General features: G+C 46.5%; 1 protein-coding gene across 2 annotated transcripts in view; it reads left to right on the forward strand.

Annotated features, from left to right (window-relative positions):
* Nucleotides 1-19,938, forward strand: part of SCARA5 (scavenger receptor class A member 5) — a 126,035-nt gene that overhangs the window by 42,195 nt on the left and 63,902 nt on the right. The gene's annotated exons all lie outside the window — the stretch shown is intronic.

The following is a 19,938-nucleotide window of genomic DNA, read 5'->3' on the forward strand; positions in this document are numbered from 1 at the left end:
AAAAAACCTCTCACCAACTGTACCACAATCCAGCCCTCATTTCACATGGTTCTGGAGAAGACTCCTAAGAGTCCCTGGGACAGCAAGGAGATCAAACCAGTCAATCCTAAAGGAAATCATCCCTGAATATTCATTGGAAGGACTGAAACTCCAGTATTTTGGTCATCTGATGAGAACAGCTGACTCAGTGGAAGAGTCCTTGATGCTGGGAAAGATTGAAGGCAGAAGGAGAAGACGGTCTCAGAGGATGAGATGACTGGATGACGTCACTGGTGCAATGGACGTGAACTTGGGCAAACTTCAGGAGATGGTGAAGGACAGAGAGGCGTGGTGTGCTGCAGTCCATGGGGTCCCAAAGAGTCAGACATGACTGGGCGACTGAGCAACAACAGTACAGAAAGTATTGAGAGAGACTTGTGAATTGTTTTGATTTCTCTCCCAGAAGCCAGGATTGGAGGAAACTTTAGAGGCACTGTAACACAGCAGCCAGGTCTTGCTAAGAAAAGAGCTTACATATTTAAGCAAATAAGCTTGCTTGAGTAAGGCTATTGCTTCCTTCTGCAGCTTTTAACCACCTCTTCATGGCTCAGTATTTGCACCTATGAAGCCTACCTTTCCGTCTGCTTTCTGGTTCTATCTTCTGCTGTGTGTGCCCTGAGTTATCATGTAGATCTCATCACTAACTGATGACTAGGAGAGTGGTCTGGGATTGAAGCTGAGCCACTATCTCTTGTTCTCTGCACTTTTGGAGAAAAGTTATAAACTCTGGGAATTTTTTGCAATGATTCTAGGCATTATGCCTCATCTGTCCCTGCCCAGGGGCTTGGAGCCCTCTGGCATCAAATCCAAAACAACAAATGCTTGTTCAGTGCCAACAGCATGCCTGAGCACTGTGTTAGACACAGCAAGATGTCAAGAGGGATGAGGAGAGGCACTGGCCATAAAGATCGTACCAACTGGAAGAGCAGATGTGTACAGATAAACTGTAAAACACAGCTTAGAGCAAAGAACAAAAGTTTTGGAACCAGGCAAACCTGAGTTCAAATATCAGTTGATCATTTATGAGCTGTGATCTGGGAAAATTATTTAAACCTCATTTTAAAAAAACATTAAATTGGGGGTAATAACGATCACTTGACTGCAGGCATGGGATTAAAAGACACTTGCTCCTTGGAAGAAATGCTATGACCAAACTAAACAGCCTATTAAAAAGCAGAGACATTACTTTGCCAACAAAGGTCCGTATAGTCAAAGCCATGGTTTTTCCAGTGGTCATGTATGTGTCATGTATGGATGCTGTGTCATGTATGGATGTATGTGGATGTGAAAGTTGGACCTTAAAGAAGGCTGAACGCAGAAGAATTGATGCTTTTGAACTGTGATGTTGGAGAAGACTCTTGAGAGTCCCTAGGACTGCAATGAGATCAAACCAGTCCATCCTAAAGGAAATCCTGAATATTCATTGGAAGGACTGATGCTGAAGCTGAAATTCCAATACTTTGGCCACCTGATGTGAAGAACTGACTCATTGGAAAAGACCCTGATGCTGGGAAAGATTGAAGGCAGGAGGAGAAGGGGATGACAGGATGAGATGGCTGGAGGGCATCACTGACTCAATGAGTTTGAGCAAGTTCCAGGAGATGGTGAAGGACAAGGAAGCCTGGCGCACTGCAGTCCATGGGGTTGCAAAGAGTCGTTTGAGACTGAGCGACTGAACAACAACCAGTGTTATGAGGATTCAGTGAAATAACACATAAAGTGTTTTGCATGATTGATCCTGGTTTAGGGGCTCCCTGCTATTGTCTCTAAGAAATCCCTCAGAGCTGGGAAACTGAGTTTTTTGGCCCCAGCTGTCCTTCCAGCTGAGCAGCCCAGCATGGTCTGATGGCTGGCAGGCATCTCCGTGCTCCTTTGTGAGATCGTTTTAGGAACAAACCAAAGGATGCAAGGAATTGGGGCAGTGTGTGGGCTCAGTCACTCAGTCGTGTATGACTCTCTGAGGCTCCATGGACTGTAACCCTCCAGCTGTCCATGGATTTCCTAGGCAAGAACACTGGAGTGGGTTGCCATTTCCTCCTCCAAGCGATCTTCCCAATCCAAGGATCGAACCCCCATCTCCTGCACTGGCGGGCAGGTTCTTAACCATTGAACCACCTGGGAAGCCTGTAATTAGGGCAGAGGGTGGGTTACGGCCCCTTTGTGTGTTGTCGGCTCGCCCTGCTGGGGTGGTCTCATTCTGCAGCCTCCCCTCCTCGGGAAATCCCTTAAAAGAGGCAGGTTGGGCTCTGCTCCAGCTTAGGGCACATGGGTGGGCTCTCCCAGTAGTCCCTCACCACACTCCTCTCTGATGAGAGCATCACTCAGGGCTCAGCTGTCATTCTGGGGGCTACCTGGAGGCAGCTCTCCTTTTCTCAAGATCTCCTCTCTGTGTGGGGTCTTCGGAATCTCCACCCTGACTTAGCACCTTCATGAACATGGAGGAGGGCAGCGAAGGTGTCTGACGTGACTTCTAGGAGGTGATGGTGCCAGTTCCAAGGGCGGAGAAGTCGGGAATCCTCCAGGGTCCTGGCCATGCTGAGTCACCCTGGGAGGGATTCCTTCTACAAAGTGCTTTGTTTCTCTTTCTTGCTGTTGTCAACGACAACGGGGTCTGGCCAGTTATCCTCAGACTAACAGACTAACGTTTCAGCATATTATCTGCCAGGGTTTTGGAAAAAAACACATCTTTCTGGGAGGAGTGGGGCAAAGGCATCTCTGGTTTTACCAATTAACACCTGTCTCCTGGCCATTAGCAGCCCTGGAGGCTGAATAAACAAGCAGATTGCCTTGGGGAAATCAATGCCCTTTCAGGATCTATAAAAGCAGTGAGTGCCCTTTGGCTCCGAAATCTACTGCTTGACTCAGTGCAGTGATTTCAAAGGAAAACGGCAGGTGTCCAGAAGTCCTAGTATGTTATCACTCAAAACTAGAGAAAACTTGAACGTCCAACCTTAAGGGATTGTTTCGCTAAACGACTGTAAATCAACACAAAGGAATAGTACACAGCCATTCCGAATGATAACTATGAAGCAACACGGAGAAGTGTTTATGAAATTGTGTGTCAAGGGAGAAAAGACTGCCCAGTTGCGTGTGTAGGCTCCAGTGCGATTGGGCAAGTAGATGTGTGTATGAAAGGAGAAAGGGTGGAAGGCAACTTGGAAGAACGAAAACAACTGTGGTAGAGCAAGGCTTATTGGTACACATTCTTTCTCAATTTCCTCTAATGTTGTTGGTGATTTAATAAAACCACCCTTTAAAAAAGCCACGGGAATCCTGTAACCCAGGGAACACAACACCCAGCTCCCAGCGTCCTTTTATTGTTATTTAGTTGCTAAGTTGTATCTGACTCTTTTGCAAGACCCCATGGACTGTAGCCCACCAGTCTCCTCTGTCCATGAGATTTCCCAGGCAAGAATACTGGAGTGGGTTGCCATTTCCCTCTCCAGGGGATCTTCCTGAACCAGGGATCAAACCTGTGTCTTGTGCACTGGCAGGCAGGTTCTTTACTGCTGAGCCACGTGGGATGATTAGGACAGAGGAAAATTGTCTGCACAGGCCAGAGAGAGAAGCTGTGGCTCTGGGTGGGTTAGTTTGTATTGGGTTGGGCTCTTACTATCACCTCCAAGGACTGGCTAGCCAGGGAGAGGCTGTCTCTTCCCAGCCAGGAAGAGATGTCAGAACATTGAAATATACAGAAAATTAAACACATAGACAATACACAGCCTCCCATGGGGAAGAGGAAGGACCTGACTTCCTTGGTCTCAGCTCACGTACACCAGTGCAGTGTCCCCAGGGACAGGGGGCAGCACTGGTGGGGGCCACTCACGTTCTAGGTTGGGCTCCGTCTTCGGTCTCTCCTGGGCAAGTCAGCAGCACCCCCTTGGAGGACAGGTCTCCACACCATGGTCCAGCCCCTGGCGCTTGGTCTTAACACCACCACTAGCTGTATGGCCGGGGCGGGGGAGGCCTTGCCCCGGGGAGCCTGGAAACCTGATCCTTTGGTTCATCAGTGATTGTCAGCTGTTGGCTACCTAGAAAACCTATTTCTACACTTGAGGCCCTTTAGAGGTTCTATCGGGGTCTCCAGGTTGATCATGTCTGGACTAGACCTTCGGCATCTTACCAGCTCGGAAAAGTTCCCCGATCCCATGACTGTACCCCCTTTGCATCCACTTAGCCCATCTTTCCCCTCACTCTTGTATTAAGGCTGCTGGTTTCTGCCACTCACCACTAAACCATGACCTGTGAGGGCCACATGTGAATACCTTTGAATCAAGCACACTAGATTTTGAAGTTACACAGACCTGGACTCTAGTCCCAATCTGTTCTTTTTCACTCTGTGACTTCTGGCAAATCACTTAACCTCTCTGAGCTGCAGTTTGCTTCTTAGCGAGTGGTGATCCTCACGCCGTCCTCTGAGTGATGTGGTGACCCTTGGATTGCGGCCGTGTATTGAAGCGCCCACCATTTCTCTTGGGAAGGAGTCCCAGTACACCATACATTACAGTAATTCTTGGCATGGCCCACATCATAAGCTATTTAGGCCATACGAACCTATTTTTTTCTCTTAGAGCTGAGCACTCAAATAGGTATTTTGTAAGAGATCTAAGTGGGGTTGATTGAGTGGGTGTATCCAGGGTATCTCTTATATTCCAGGGAAAGAGTCAGCATCAGTGTTTTGGGCATTGGTGAGATGGATGAAGTTATCACCACTTTGAGACCCAGGCTCCTGGCTTGGAGCCCCTGCCCTGCCCCCACACTTTAGAGAGCCCCCTCCATCCCTCTGTTGACCACATCACTTCCCACAAGGCGAGGAATCCTGGGGACCAAGAGAACATGACCACCTGGAGCCCTTAACTTGTACCCCCTGGTTTCTGCACCAGGGACCTGGCACTGAGAAATTTCCTGCCCCAAAGCTCCAGATCTCTTCCAGGGCTTTTGGACCATTTGCTGAGGGCAGATCACATTGCTGGCCAGAGGGTGGCAAAGCTGGAGCTGTTTGCAGATGTTGAGGGGATGGGAGGGTGGAATCGGGATGTCGGGGTGTCCCCAGGCATGGGCGTGAGGCACACTGTGGTACACGGCCGCTCGGGGGTGGGAGGGTGAGGGTCCCCTCACTAGACGGGGGCCTGGACCAGGTTCTGGGAAGGCGTACATGTTCTCTGGCTCTTGTCAAATCCCAGGCGTGGGTGAGTTAATGGCTACGAATGTGCTGGTGTCACTGCCTCAGACCCCGAGACTGCCTCCACTCGGCAGTGGCCATGTGCTAAGCCCAGCCACTTCTTGGGGGTTCTGGACCTCTGCTGGCCACAGGGACTCTGCTCAGAGACAGTGGGAGCAGGATGAGGCAGGGGGTGATGCTCTCAGCCCAGGCCTCACAGGGAGGAAGGGTACTCAGAGAGCCACACGTACTCCTTGAGCCTTCCAGGTCTCTGCTGGGGGCCCTGTTGATGCCCTCAGACTTGCGCAGGACCAGCCTGCTGGCCCAGCTCTTGTTCTTTCAATGGCAGCTCTGCTCCCGTCAGCTGGGGCAGTGTCCACCCCACCACCGCCCCCCGTCCCTCTGCAGGAGCTGTGCCTGTGCCCACCAGCTGTCTTCACCAGGCCGCCTGCCATGGAGAGTGCAGACCCAAAGCACTGCCAGGCTTCAGGCAGGGTGGCTCCCCTCTGGCTCCAGTCCCTGTGAGCATAATAATTGGTTTCTCCCATGACGAGCTCTTTAAAGGGCTGTGGTCAACGTGGAAGGGGGAGTGGATGATTTATCGCTGCTATGCTGCCCTCTTCTCGCCTTCTTTGCTCTCTGAGCTTTCATGTGGCAACTATGGCCTGATGTCCAGATATCCAGTTTGTGGTGCCCGAAGCCCCTGCCTCCCCACAGGGCAGCTGCCACCCTCACCACTACAGCCGCCACCACGTCACCATCACGTTCTGTTTTACATCCACCATTTCACTTGGTGAGGTGAATATCGTCCCCATTTACAGATGAGAAAACCGAGGCTCGTGAGACTGCTGGTTCCCACAGGTGACTAAGTTTCCATTAAGTTTATTATTTATTTATGTATTTATTTTTTACTGCGACGCACAGCGTGGGAGGCCTTAGTTCCCCGACCAGGGATCGAACCCAGGTCCCCTGCATTGGAAGGCGGAGTCTTAACCACTGGACCACAGAGGAAGTACCTTCATTAAGTTTAATTGGCACCTGTGGCAGGAGTCAGAGCTGGGCTCAGCCTGGGGTTTCCCAACCAAGAGATGGTTCTGCATACCCATGTGACCTCCACGCAGTTTCTACACGCCCCCGGTGAGGGGAGGAAGCTCAGCTTGGAAGCAGAATTCTGTCCACAGCTCAGGTCTCCCTGAATTCACCATGGCATCCCCACGGCTCACAGCCTCTGGGTAAGAAGTAGATAGAGAAACGGAGGCATCTGGTTATGAAGGGCAAGGAGGATGGGTTTTCACGAAGAAGGCTATTTCCAAGTCAATCCACAGTTCCATCCATTTAAAACTGTTCCCATAGCCTGGCCATGCAGGTTTTTTTTTTAATATAACGTCTGCTTTTTTAGCACACAGGATACAAACAGATCCACAGAGCAGGTTGTAACGTATCATAAATGACAGTAAAAAGCATGAACTCTCGAGGATGAATTTTAAAATTTTCTTGATAACACAGGGGGTGATGGAGACATTCCCGTTCCTTCCTGCATCCCACTGCTTTTGATTTAACTAGGCGTTTGGACTGGAATAGTTGTTTTTTTTTCCCCCCCTCTCAGTCTTGGAAAATGTCTCACAGCTGTAGCCGCCTGCTCTCAGCTGTTTGTTTTTCTTCCTTGGAGAGGGACTTGGGAAGGTTACCCACCAAGCCCCAGGGGAAAAGGCAGTTTGAAGGCGCACCAACCCCGAACACGTGGGGCCTAGGCTACACTCTGTATCCCAATGAGCAGAAAAGCTGCCTGGGTCTCCTGACCGCCCTCAGAGTGCGGCTGGCTGCAGACCCCTCCTCCTTTACATTTGACGGCAGAGAAAGTGGGGGAAGGGGAGAAGGTTCCAACCCACGGGCCCCAGGCCAGGCCCTGAAACTTCAGTTGTAAAAGCTGAGCTGGGGCTGCATCAGTGGCTCCCAGTCGGCCCATTTATCATCTGGTCTTGGGTGGGACTGACCAGAGCCTGAGTAATGTTTGCCTGGGGCGCGTGTGTGGACCCAGCGGGACACGCCCCTCAGCCCCACCCTCACCCCAGGGGATGGGTCCCCAGACCCAGCGGAGGCTTCTTCCATCTTCCTGCCCCTACCCCACCCCAGCTCCTCTCTTTAGTTCCCCTTAAGAATTTTTTTTTTAATATGGTAAAATAGACCTAAAGTAAAACTTAGCATCTCAACCATTTTAAAGTGTACGGTTCAGTGGCATTAAGTATATCCACATTGTTGTACAACCATCTCTACCATCCATCTCCAGATTTCTTCTCAAACTGAAACTCTGTAGCCTTGAAACATCAACTATCCATTTCCCCTACCCCTTGACCCTGGCTCCCACCCTTCTGCTTTCTGTCTCAACAAATTTGACTATTCTGGGGACCTGGGGTGCTAAGAGTCAGACACAAGTGAGCGACTTCACTTTCACTTTTCACTTTCATGCACTGGAGAAGGAAATGGCAACCCACTCCAGTGTTCTAGCCTGGAGAATCCCAGGGACGGGGGAGCCTGGTGGGCTGCTGTCTATGGGGTTGCAGAGAGTCAGACACGACTGAAGTGACTTAGCAGTAGCAGGGACCTCATATATGTGAGATCTACAGTATTTGTCCTGTTGTGACTGGCTGATTTCACTTAGCATAGTTAATATCCTCAAGTTTCATCCATTTTATAGCATGTGATAGGACTGCCTTCCTTTTTTAAGGCTGAGTAATATTCCTTTGTGTGTGTCTATATATTTTGATGCTGGGAAAGATTGAAGGCAATAGAAGGGAGCAACAGAGGATGAGATGGTTGGATGGCATCACTGATACAATGGATGTGAGTTTGAGCAGACTCCAGGAGATAGGGGAGGGCAGGAAAGCCTGGTGTGTTGCAGTCCATAGGGTTGCATAGAGTCAGACACAACTTAGCAACTGAACAACAAATATTCCTTTGTGTGTGTCTGTATATACCTTGCTTTCTGTTTATCCATTCACCTATCAGTGGATACTTGCTGCTGCTGCTGCTAAGTCGTTTCAGTCGTGTCCGACTCTGTGTGACCACATAGATGGCAGCCCACCAGGCTCCCCCGTCCCTGGGATTCTCCAGGCAAGAACACTGGAGTGGGTTGCCATTTCCTTCTCCAGTGCATGAAAGTGAAAAGTGAAACGGAAGTCACTCAGTTGTGCCTGACTCTTAGCGACCCCATGGACTGCAGCCTACCAGGCTCCTCCGTCCACGGGATTTTCCAGGCAAGAGTACTGGAGTGGGGTGGATACTTGAGTTGCTTCCAACTTTTGGCTGCTGTAAGTAAAGAGTATGGCTGTGCAGATAACCATTCAAGTCTCTGTTTTCAGTTCCGTTGGGGGTGTCCCCCTAAGTAGAAATGGCTTACCATTTGGATTTTTGTACTTGAAATTTCCACAAGACAGTCTCACCACCTGAGACCTCTGTTTGCTGGGAGAGACAGCAGAGATTGAAGGAAATTTGAGAAGAAAACCAAAAGCCACAGAGATAATAAACTTACATCCTCCCACATCTCTCAACACAATGATGTCACTGAAATAGAAATGGGACAGGGTTGTTATTAGAAATGCAGACTGCCAGGGCTCAGTGTGTATAAGTTGCTCAGTCATGTCTGACTCTTTGTGACCCCACAAACTGTAGCCCACCAGGCTCCTCTGTCCATGGGATTCTCCAGGCAAGAATACTGGATGGGTTGCCATGCCCTCCTCCAAGGGATCTTGAACCCAGGTCTCCTGCGGTGCAGGCGGATTCTTTACTATCTGAGCAACCAGGGAAGCCAGGGTTCATCCCATCCCTAAATCGGAATATCTCCAGGCTATCGTCTCAGAGTGACTTGTGTGCTTCTGATTTGCAGCGAGTCTTAGAGCCACTGCCTGTGGACATTCCACTTACCGGGCTGAAGATGGTTAAAAGGACCTCGTGAGATCCTCTGTGGTCCTGGGCACACTTGGAGTGTGGATAACCGCCAGTCTGCCACACCAGGTGTACTGATTGCCAGATCCTTAGCCATAGCAGCCTGAACCCTCCCTGGCTGGGCCGTCTGCAACAGTCAGTTCAGGCTGCCATAACAAAATACTGCAGGTCGGGTAGGTTAAACAACAAAAATTTATCGTCTCATGGCTCTGGAGACTGGACGTCCAGGGTTAAGGTGATGGAAGGGTTGGTTTCTCTTGAGTCCTCTCTCCTTGGCTTTTGAAATTTTTTAATTAATTTTTTTAAATTAGTGACTTCATCTTGACTGCCTTCACTTCTGCGTGGACTTTTCTCTAGTCGCCGTGAGCGGGGCGCAGGTGGGGCGCTTTACGCTTTAGTTGCCGTTGGAGCGCTTCTCGTTGTGGCAGCTTCTCTTGGTGCAGAGCACAGGCTGTAAGGTATGTGGGCTTCAATAGTTGTGGCCCCCAGGCTCAATAGCTGTTGAGCTTAATAATTGCTCTTCGCTATGTGTGATCTTCCCGGACCAGGAATCAAACGTGCACCTTCTGCATTGGCAGGCAAATTTTTTTTACCACTGAGCCACCGGGGAAACCCCTCTTGGTGCCTTTTGACAAGATCATATGCCCCTGGTCTCTTTCTTCTTGTGAGGACACAAGTCAAATTGGATCCAGGTTTCACCCTCATGGCCTCATTTGAGCTTACCTCTTTACAAACCTTACCTCCAAATACAGTTAACATTCTAAGGTACTGGGAGTTAGGACTTCAACACATGAATTTGGGGGGCAGGGACACGATTTAGCCTATAGCACAATCCTTCCCTCTTTTATTCAATAGATGATTATTTTATCTTTTTTTTTTTAGGGAAACACATGAAGTATTTATTAAGAGGGAAAAATAGTACAATACGTGTGGTTAGACACAAGGGCAGACTCAGAGAGAGAGAGAGTGGTATCCTTGTGGTAGTTTGAGTCACTTTTATGGGACATTTCTTCCGGGTTTCCTCTGGCTGATCGTTTTGAGTTGTCTGGTTCAGAGTCTGTATTTGGTATACCTCAGTGTCCTCCCATGTGTGTGTGCTCATCAATAGATGATTGTTTTAAAAAATTTTTACTTTGCTCAAACATAACAATACCATCAGAAAATAGGATAAAAATTACTCATAATTCTACCACCAAAAAATCAATTATTTTTAAGCATCCCAGTTTTGATTCTTAGATATGTGTGTGTAGATGCTTAATTTTAAAGCAGGTGGACTTCCCACGCTGTTGCATGGTAGACCTCAGAACTGTCATTTTTAGGTCATCATCAAAGTCCACCTAGGGGATATACAACTAGGAAATTATTCCTAAATGGATCAGTCACAACTTTCCCCAGTTTTTCACTCCTACAAATAAGAATACAATGAATTTCTTTGGGCTACTCCATTTCCCTTCTTTTGGACTTTTCCTCAGGGTAAATTCCCAAGTGTGAGATTATTGGACAAAGGATGTGAACATTTTTGTGGCTCTTGATATGTTTTGCCAAATTGTTTTCCAAAAGTATTTGACACTGTCATCAGCAGCGTATAAACACACAAGATTTCACCCAATTCTTGCCAGCATGATGTAGCACTGTCCCATTATTTTTAGAGAGTTTTCATTTTATTTTGCATTTCTTTGATAATGAGTCATCTCATAAAGTTTTTTTGTATATTTGATTATTAACTGTATCATCTCTTAAGAAACTGCCTTGTTAAGGCTTTTTCTAGCTTACCTATGTGGCTAAATAAGTATCTACTACATGCTCATGGGGGACTAGGGAAGTTTAAGGCATAGTTCTTACCTTCCAGAAGCCTAAAATCAGCAATCACACTTATTTAGTCATTGCTGATTTCTTTGTACTCAGTCCACTGCTTTGCACATTTTCTGTGTTCAATAAAAATTTTGTTGCATGTAGTTTAATCCCAGGTAACATGTTTATTTTTTGCAGTTCAGAGATCTGTATTCCATTCAAAGAAATGCAGGCTCTGAATCCAAAAGGAGTCTGAATCCCAAAGAGATAGCCTGGACCTGATAATCTTACATGCGTAAGGGTGGGGTCCTGTGCTCCAGCATAGGGAAGGTGTGCTTGACAGTAATTTTAGAGCAAGATTCAGGGTTTGAGGTTGGCAGAATGAGTAACTATGTGATACCGCTGCTCATCAAAAGCTATCGCAATCAAAGCCATATTAATAGAGGGGCAATGTGTAGAATAAGGGAGCTGAGAGTCCCATCTAGACAGCTCCTCAGTGTCATTTTTCTTTCTCTTTTCAGTTTTTTATTTTGAAAATCATTTTAAACCTACATTGTATTATGAGTGTCTATGTACCCTTCACCTTGGGCCATCAATTGTTAACATTTGGCTGCTTTTCATTCTCTCTCCCATCCTCTCTCATTGTTATTACTATTTTTGTTTTATTGTGGAACCATTTGAAAGTAAGTTGTAAACTTCACCCCTAAATACTTCCATATGAATTTCCAAGAACAAGGAAGTTTTCTTATATCACCACTTAGAGTTTTTACATTTAGAAATTTAGTATAGGAACAGTACAGTCATAAATATAGAGTCCATAATTAACTTTCTTTAATTGCTCCAGTAGCTGAAGCTCCAATACTTTGGTCACTTGACGCAAAGAGCCGACTCATTGGAAAAGACCCTGATGCTGGGAAAGATTGAGAGCAGGAGGAGAAGGGGGCAACAGAGAATGAGATGGTTGGATGGCATCACTGAATTCATGGACATGAGTTTGAGCAAACTCTGGGAGATAGTGAAGAACAGGGAAGCCTGGCGTGCTGCAGTCTATGGGTTCTCAGAGAGCCGGACACCACTTAGCAAATGAACAACATCCTTTATAGCAATTTTTTAAACCTACTGCAGGATCCAAGCTTCTGCTGAAACTCAGCATCTGAATAGAAACTCAGAGAGAAAGTCTTGGGTGAAGTAGAGAAGAGTAGCTTTTCTTGCTGTGCCAGGCAAAGGGGGCCATAGTGTGCTAATGCCGTCAAGACAGTGTGGCCCACCCGGGGGCGGGCAGTGAGGGGGTTTACAGTGCTCAAGGAGCAGAGCGTGATCAGCTTGTGGAGAGTTCTTGGACTGGTTGGCATCAAGGTGAAGTTGCAGGCATCATCCACCCTCTGGCTTCAGCCAGTCTAGGGCCCATGCTCCTGGGGTCAGCAGTTTTCATCTGGAGGGGTTGGTCTGCTTCCCGTAAAAACAGCTCAGGAATGTGTGTCAGACCTTTATATCTTTCAGGGACAGGGTGTTTGGTGACTCTGCTCTGTGGCAGATTTATAGTCTAGGTCATTACTAGTTCCTCGCCCCAACAGCTATTCATTGTTTAAACATCTTCCCTTTTCCCAATCATTAACTCTCGAATCAGCATTTTACTTCAGAAGACAAGGACGCAAGGGCTTGTACACAGTTTCAGCCAGGACTACTCATTCAGTTACCGTGCTCCTTTAGACTTTCTTTTCTCTAAAATCACTCCTAGCCATTGACTGTTTTTCATGACAAGGATATTTCTGAAGAACACTGGTCTGTTGCTTGGCATAATATCTCTGTTTGAGTTTGTTTCTTTCTCTGTGATTAGATATCAGTTAAACATTCATGGCAGGACCATTTCATAAACCTTGTTCAGTGAATCCCACTGAGGGAGTATTATGTCATTTTGTTCCTTATTGATGATGTTGACTTTGATCACTTGGTTGAGGGCTTCATTTACTGTAAAGGTGCCTTTTATTTCTTTTCTAATTCAAAGTGGTGGAGACTCTTTGGTACTGTCTAGATACACTGTACATATACAACAGTCTCTCACTTAATCATTTCATCATCCACTGATAATTCTTGCCTGAATCAGTTATCACGAGTCTGATCATAAAATGGTATTTTTCCTAGCCCACGCCAGTGGCACTAGAGTGGACACAGACCCTGGAGTGCTGAGGCTGGCTTCAGTTATGCGTATCTTTCTTCAGTTATGAATTGTGATGTCAATAGCTTGATGTTGGCCATAGTGAGAGTATTTGTTAATACACCTCAGAAGTTGGCAAGCACTACAAAGTGGGATTTCTGCTTTTCCCTTGGAGAACTGGTTGTTAAACATTTATTGTGGGATGCAGATAAGCTGAGATACATTCAAGGGAGAATGGTTTTGGTGGTGAGGGAATTTGAAACCTGAAGGAAAGGGAATCTGTAAAACTATTATATTAATTTAAAAAAATAATAAAAGAAGGGACTTCCCTGGTGGTCCAGTGGTTAAGACTTCACCTTCCAATGTAGGGGGTATGGGTTCGATCCCTAGTCAGGGAACTAAGATCCCACATGGCGTGTGGCCAAAAAAAAAAAAAAAAAAAAAAAGAAGCTATATTGTAACAAATTCAATAAACACTAAAAATTGTCCACATCAAAAAAAAAAAATCTTAAAAACAAAAGGAAAGGGAATCTGTCTTCAAATCTTAAAATGATGACCTTGTGGGGAATCTTTGTTATTGAGGAGAGAAGACAAAGCTAGTGCAGGTGACGGAATTCCAGTTGAGCTATTTCAAGTCCTGAAAGATGATGCTATGAAAGTGCTGCACTCAATATGCCAGCAAATTTGGAAAACTCAGCAGTGGCCACAGGACTGGAAAAAGTCCATTTTCATTCCAATCCCAAAGAAAGGCAATGCCAAAGAATGCTCAAACTACCGCACAATTATACTCATCTCACATGCTAGTAAAGTAATGCTCAAAATTCTCCAAGCCAGGCTTCAGCAATATGTGAACTGTGAACTTCCAGATGTTCAAGCTGGTTTTAGAAAAGGCAGAGGAACCAGAGATCAAATTGCCAATATTCTCTGGATCTTTGAAAAAGCAAGAGAGTTCCAGAAAAACATCTCTTTCTGCTTTATTGACTATGCCAAAGCCTTTGATTGTGTGGATCACAATAAACTGTGGAAAATTCTGAAAGAGATGGGAATACCAGACCACCTGACCTGCCTCTTGAGAAACTTATATGCAGGTCAGGAAGCAACAGTCAGAACTGGACATGGAACAACAGACTGGTTCCAAATAGGAAAAGGAATACGTCAAGGCTGTATATTGTCACCCTGCTTATTTAACTTCTATGCAGAGTACATCATGAGAAACACTGGGCTGGAAGACGCACAAGCTGGAATCAAGATTGCTGGGAGAAATATCAGTAACCTCAGATATGCAGATGACACCACCCTTGTGGCAGAGAGTGAGGAGGAACTAAAGAGCCTCTTGATGAAAGTGAAAGAGGAGAGCGAAAAAGTTGGCTTAAAGCTCAACATTCAGAAAACGAAGATCATGGCATCCGGTCCCATCACTTCATGGGAAGTAGATGGGGAAACAGTGGAAACAGTGGCTAACTTTATTTTTTGGGCTCCAAAATCACTGCAGATGGTGACTGCAGCCATGAAATTAAAAGACGCTTCCTCCTTGGAAGAAAAGTTATGACCAACCTATATAGCATATTCAAAAGCAGCGATATTACTTTGCCGACTAAGGTCCATCTAGTCAAGGCTATGGTTTTTCCAGTGGTCATGTATGGATGTGAGAGTGGGACTGTGAAGAAAGCTGAGTGCCGAAGAATGGATGCTTTTGAACTGTGGTGTTGGAGAAGACTCTTGAGAGTCCCTTGGACTTCAAGGAGATCCAACCAGTCCATTCTGAAGGAGATCAGCCCTGGGATTTCTTTGGAAGGAATGATGCTAAAGCTGAAGCTCCAGTCCTTTGGCCACCTCATGGGAAGAGTTGACTCATTGGAAAAGACTCTGATGCTGGGAGGGATTGGGGGCAGGAGGAGAAGGGGACGACAGAGGATGAGATGGCTGGATGGCATCACTGACTTGATGAACGTGAGTTTGAGTGAACTCCGGGAGTTGGTGATGGACAGGGAGGCCTGGCGTGCTGCGATTCATGGGGTCGCAAAGAGTTGGACATGGCTGAGCGACTGAACTGAGAGAAGGGAACCCATTAACACCCCAGGCAGTGTGCATCCCCACCACTCACTCAGCTTCCAGCAGAGCTGAGGGGCGTGGCACCAGAGGGCAGAGGTGGGTGGGGGAGGGGAAGCTTCTCACTCTGACCTTGGAGAAAACAGTGTGGATGCAGGTCTGCGAGGTGCAGAGGACGCAGAGCTCATGGCTGCCATATCCTTGGTAAAGTGGGTACAGAGTTGCTTCTAAGGATGATGGGTAAAGCAGGCCTGGGTGTCAAAGAACACGAAGACAGTTTTAAATAGCAGCTAAGGGGATTTCTTCCAGCCTACCAACCCACACAAGCAGATCGATGCCAGGTATATTCCGACAGCGCAAGGATGGGCCAGGTCAGCACAATTCTTCTCTGAGGTCCAAGAGGTTAAAGCAAGGGAAGGAGGGTGATGGAGCTGCCCGGGGTTTGTCACTGATGAGTACAAAGTAGGAGAACTCCCTAGAGGCCCCAGGCATTTGAAAGTAGTTCTGACTCCCAGTGCAGCCGTGAATCAGGCATAGCTGGAGGAGGTCGGGAGGCGGTCGAGTTACCAGGATCAATGTGCCTATTGACAGTGGCAGGTCCCCTCTTGATGGGAAGCTGACAAGCTTGGTGGTGCTGGTGGTAGGAGAGAGGGGAGTCAGTGTTCGATTTCTCTGGAAAGCATCCAGTGATTACCAGGTCCCAGGGGAAGCGGTAGGGAAGGGTCATCACCCTCTTCATCCCACAGGGCCCCAGTGGGTGAAGAACCGTGGGTTCAGAGTGCCAGTGAGTCACAAACAGGAGGAAGATGAGGGATAAAAGGTGTGTGGGACCGGGTGTCACTGGCTGACGGTGGAGAAAACATTTCTTTTCACTGCCCTCAGTTCTTCATTTAATGTAAATGAGGATTCCAGGCTGGTGAAAGGATAAAATTAAGTAAGGCACATAGCAGTGTTTTGTACATGTCAAGCTCTATACAACTCTTCAAAGTACCATCATGACTATAAATGTCAACTAATTTGATAATCAGTGAAGGAAGAGAAGGTACCTAGAGTAGAAGGTTACCTGAATACCAATAGTGTGAATTTGCCTAGGACTTCTCCATAGATCTGGGGGTTTCTTTTCACATGTTTGGTTTCCTCAAATGAGATGACATCTACATAAAACACATAGCAGGGTGCCTGGCCAGTAGTAAGCGCTCAAATAGAGTTTACCCTTCTCTTCAATCTCACAACCACCGCCTGAGATAGATGTTAATTCTGTTTTTAGAGGGAAAGGGGGAAACTCAGAACAATAACTTATCTTGTCTAAGAGCAGCAAGTGAAATTGTGGACAGGATTCAAACCCAGGCCTTTGCACTCTTAAGCTTGGTATCCCTTCCTTTCTAATCTACGTGTGAGGACCCATCCAATTTCAGAGTCTATGAAATCCTCAAATCTACTTCCTGCATATAATCTGCACTTCATACTCAGATGTCAATTTTTGAAGAACTGTACACGTGAGGTGCATGCAGTGTTCTTTTTAAAATTACAGTATGTTACAAATCGTCATTAAAATCATTCCCTTTTGTAGACAAGACGCTGAACCTACATAATCCCACATCGTGATCGGTGATTGTCACGGGCACAATTTTCATATGACTCTTTCACAATACTAAACATTTTTGCAGTACTAAAGATATCCAGTCTAATCACGCAGGATACTCTGGGGACCAATTAACATTTCAAAATAATTCATACTCTTGGAGTAAATGTTTTTAATTGGAAAAAATGTGCCTCTTTGGGTAAAATGCTTTTCCATTATTATCAGTGGTGATTCACATGGATGGGTGGATGGGTGTTTTGACCGAAAAAAAGATGCACAATGTGTGAGAGCTGTGAGTTGTTTTATTTGGGGGCAAAATGAGGACTGCAGCCCGGGAAACAGCACCTCAGATAGCTCTGAGAGACTGCTCCAAAGAAACAGTGGGGGGAGGTCAGTATATAAGATTTTAATGAAGGGAGAGTTTAAAATAATCAAGTCCTTACTTTCGAAAGGGTTTTCTGCTAGTCTAGAGGAGCTGATATCACCATGAGGGATTTAGTGCTTTTCTAGATATGAGGTGATGCAAGGATTGGGATCATGAAACCAATTCCTAAAACTACCTGTCTAAAGACCTGTGCCACCAGCTTCCCTGGAGCACAGAGTGCTTCACTCTCCACCCTGAATTCCCCTCAGGGCGTGTTGAAGGTTGGCAGCTGCAGCAGCAAAGGGTTCAATCTCTGCAGGGGCAGATGGCAAATGCGCTTGGCAACCACCAGTGTATAGTTGACAGGTGGATGGATGGGTGGGTTGATAACACATTCTGGTTTCCTGGACAGCAGTGTGATACCATATCGATAGAAAGAGATAGGAACTGGGTCTTATGATATGTGAGCCCAAGCCCTGATTCTGCCACCAACTATTAGATGACCTGGGACATTTCCATATCACCTTTATCAGCCATTGTTTCCTCTTGTGAAACTGAGAAGTACATGATTCTTAAGGTCACTTTTAGGTCAAAGCATCCATGATCTAACTGTGCCAGGAGTCTGAATTCTAAAGAACAAAGATACGAGAGATCTGACACGTTGGCTGCAAACGTCATGTTCTGAAAAAGGAAACCCAGTAAGTGCTGAGATTCCTGGCAAGTCTGGCCCAGATTCCTCACGTGCTTTTTGGTGAGAATAATTTCCAACCTCCTTAAAATACTCTGACAGGCTCAAGAAGCAAAGAAAGATGAATCTGAGGAAACCTGCCAATGGGAAGAGTTCACATCACTCCAACCAAAAGCCGTGTGGAAACCCTAGGGGACTGATCCTGAGCTGTTTGAAAACAAGCACTGATGGAACGGATTGTCCAGAAAGATAGAAACACAGAAACATCCTCGCTGCCTTCGCTGATTTCAGACGATGGCCTCATGTGACTGTTGCTGGGGAGGCAGGCTGGAGAGATGGAGGGGAGCATCAGGAGGGCCCCACTGGAGCCGGGGGATGATCCATGCATGGAATACAGCAGAAAGTCACATAGTATTTTGTATTATTATCCGTGATAATTCTCATGGATGGGTGGATGGATGGATGGATGGGTGGGTGGGTTGATGGATGGATGGGTGGGTGGGTTGATGGATGAATGGATGGGTGGATGGATGGATGGATGTGTGGATGGATGGATGGGTGGGTGGGTGGGTTGATGGATGGGTGGATGGATGGATGGGTGGATGGATGGGTGGATGGGTGGATGGATGGATGGATGTGTGGATGGATGGATGGATGAGTGGGTGGGTAGGTGGGTGGGTGGGTTGATGAATGGGTGGATGGATGGATGGATGGATGGATGGATGGATGAATGGATTCAATCTGGATTTGCCATTCACTAGTAGTGTTTTTTTGAACGAGACACTCAATCTCTGTAAGCTTCATCTGTAGAACTGGACATATGAACATGTCATGTACTCTTTTCTGAAATGGCCAGGTGGATACGGCCCTGAGAGGAGACAGGTTCAGGCCGAGTTTCTTGTACTCACAGATACCAGAGATGGGAGGCACGCAGGCCACACAGAACCTCGTGGGGAAGGGGCATCAGAAGGCAGAAGACAGAAGTGAGGGGAACAGTCGGGCCCCAGCCTTTATTGGGATTTCTGTGAGAAAGACAAGGCAGTTCTAGCTAGTTTGAATAATTTTGGTGGACTGTGGGCTATAGAGGTGTTCTCTAGTTGCCTTGGTACCCAACCTTGGGAAGATTGAGGCAGAGAAATATTGTTTCTTGGGGGCAGAGAAAAGAAGTGTGGCTCCAGATTGGATAGAAAAGGTCCCTTTGCATCTCTGAGAATTGGCCAGCTTCAGGAGGAGCCAGTCTCTCCCCAGCCAGAAAAGTTTCTTAAGATGTCAGAATATTATAATACACAGAAAATCATTATATATACAGGCATACCTCAGAGATCATGTGGGTCTGGGTCCAGACCACCCCAATAAAGTGAATGTTGCAATAAAGTGCATCACATGAATTGTTTGGTTTTCCATGTGTATAAGAGTTATGTTTGCACTGTCCTGTAGTGTATTAAGTATGCAATGGCATTGTGTCTAAAAAAACAATGTACATACCTTAATTTAAAAATACTTCATTGCTAAAAAATGCTAGGACTTCCCTGGTGGTCCTGTGGTTAGGATTCTGTGCACTCCCACTGCAAGGGGCATGAGTTCAATCCCTGGTCAGGGAACTGAGATCTCACAATGTGCATGGTGTGGGCAAAATAATAAAATAAAATAAAATAATGCTCACCATCATCTAAGCCTTCAGAGAGTCATAATCTTTTTGCTGGCAGGGCAGGGGAAGGAGGGAGAAGAATTGAAATATGGCAAGAATCACCAAAAAGCGATGCAGAGACGCAAAATGAGCAAATGTTGGGAAAATGACACTTGCTTGATGAAGGGTTACCACAAACCTGGAATTTGTACAACACACAGTATCTGCGAAGTGCAGTAAAGCAAGGTGTGATAAAACAAGGCATGCCTATACATACACGCACACATACAATACAAGACACATCTCATCTGAGAAACTAGATATTTGAATGGTGATCTCAAAGGATCTCAAAAGTTAAAATACATGACAACACCCAAATTAAAAGATTGAAAATATTAATTCATTTTTGGCTGTGCTGGGTCTTCGTTGCAGTGCAGGCTTTCTCTAGTTGCAGCGAGCAGGGGCTACTCTCTCTACTTGCAGGCCACGGCTTTCTCATTGCGGTGGCTTCTCTTGTTGCAGACCACGGGCTTTCGGCAT

This window comes from Capricornis sumatraensis, chromosome 6, assembly GCF_032405125.1.
Source record: "Capricornis sumatraensis isolate serow.1 chromosome 6, serow.2, whole genome shotgun sequence".
NCBI lineage: Eukaryota > Metazoa > Chordata > Mammalia > Artiodactyla > Bovidae > Capricornis > Capricornis sumatraensis.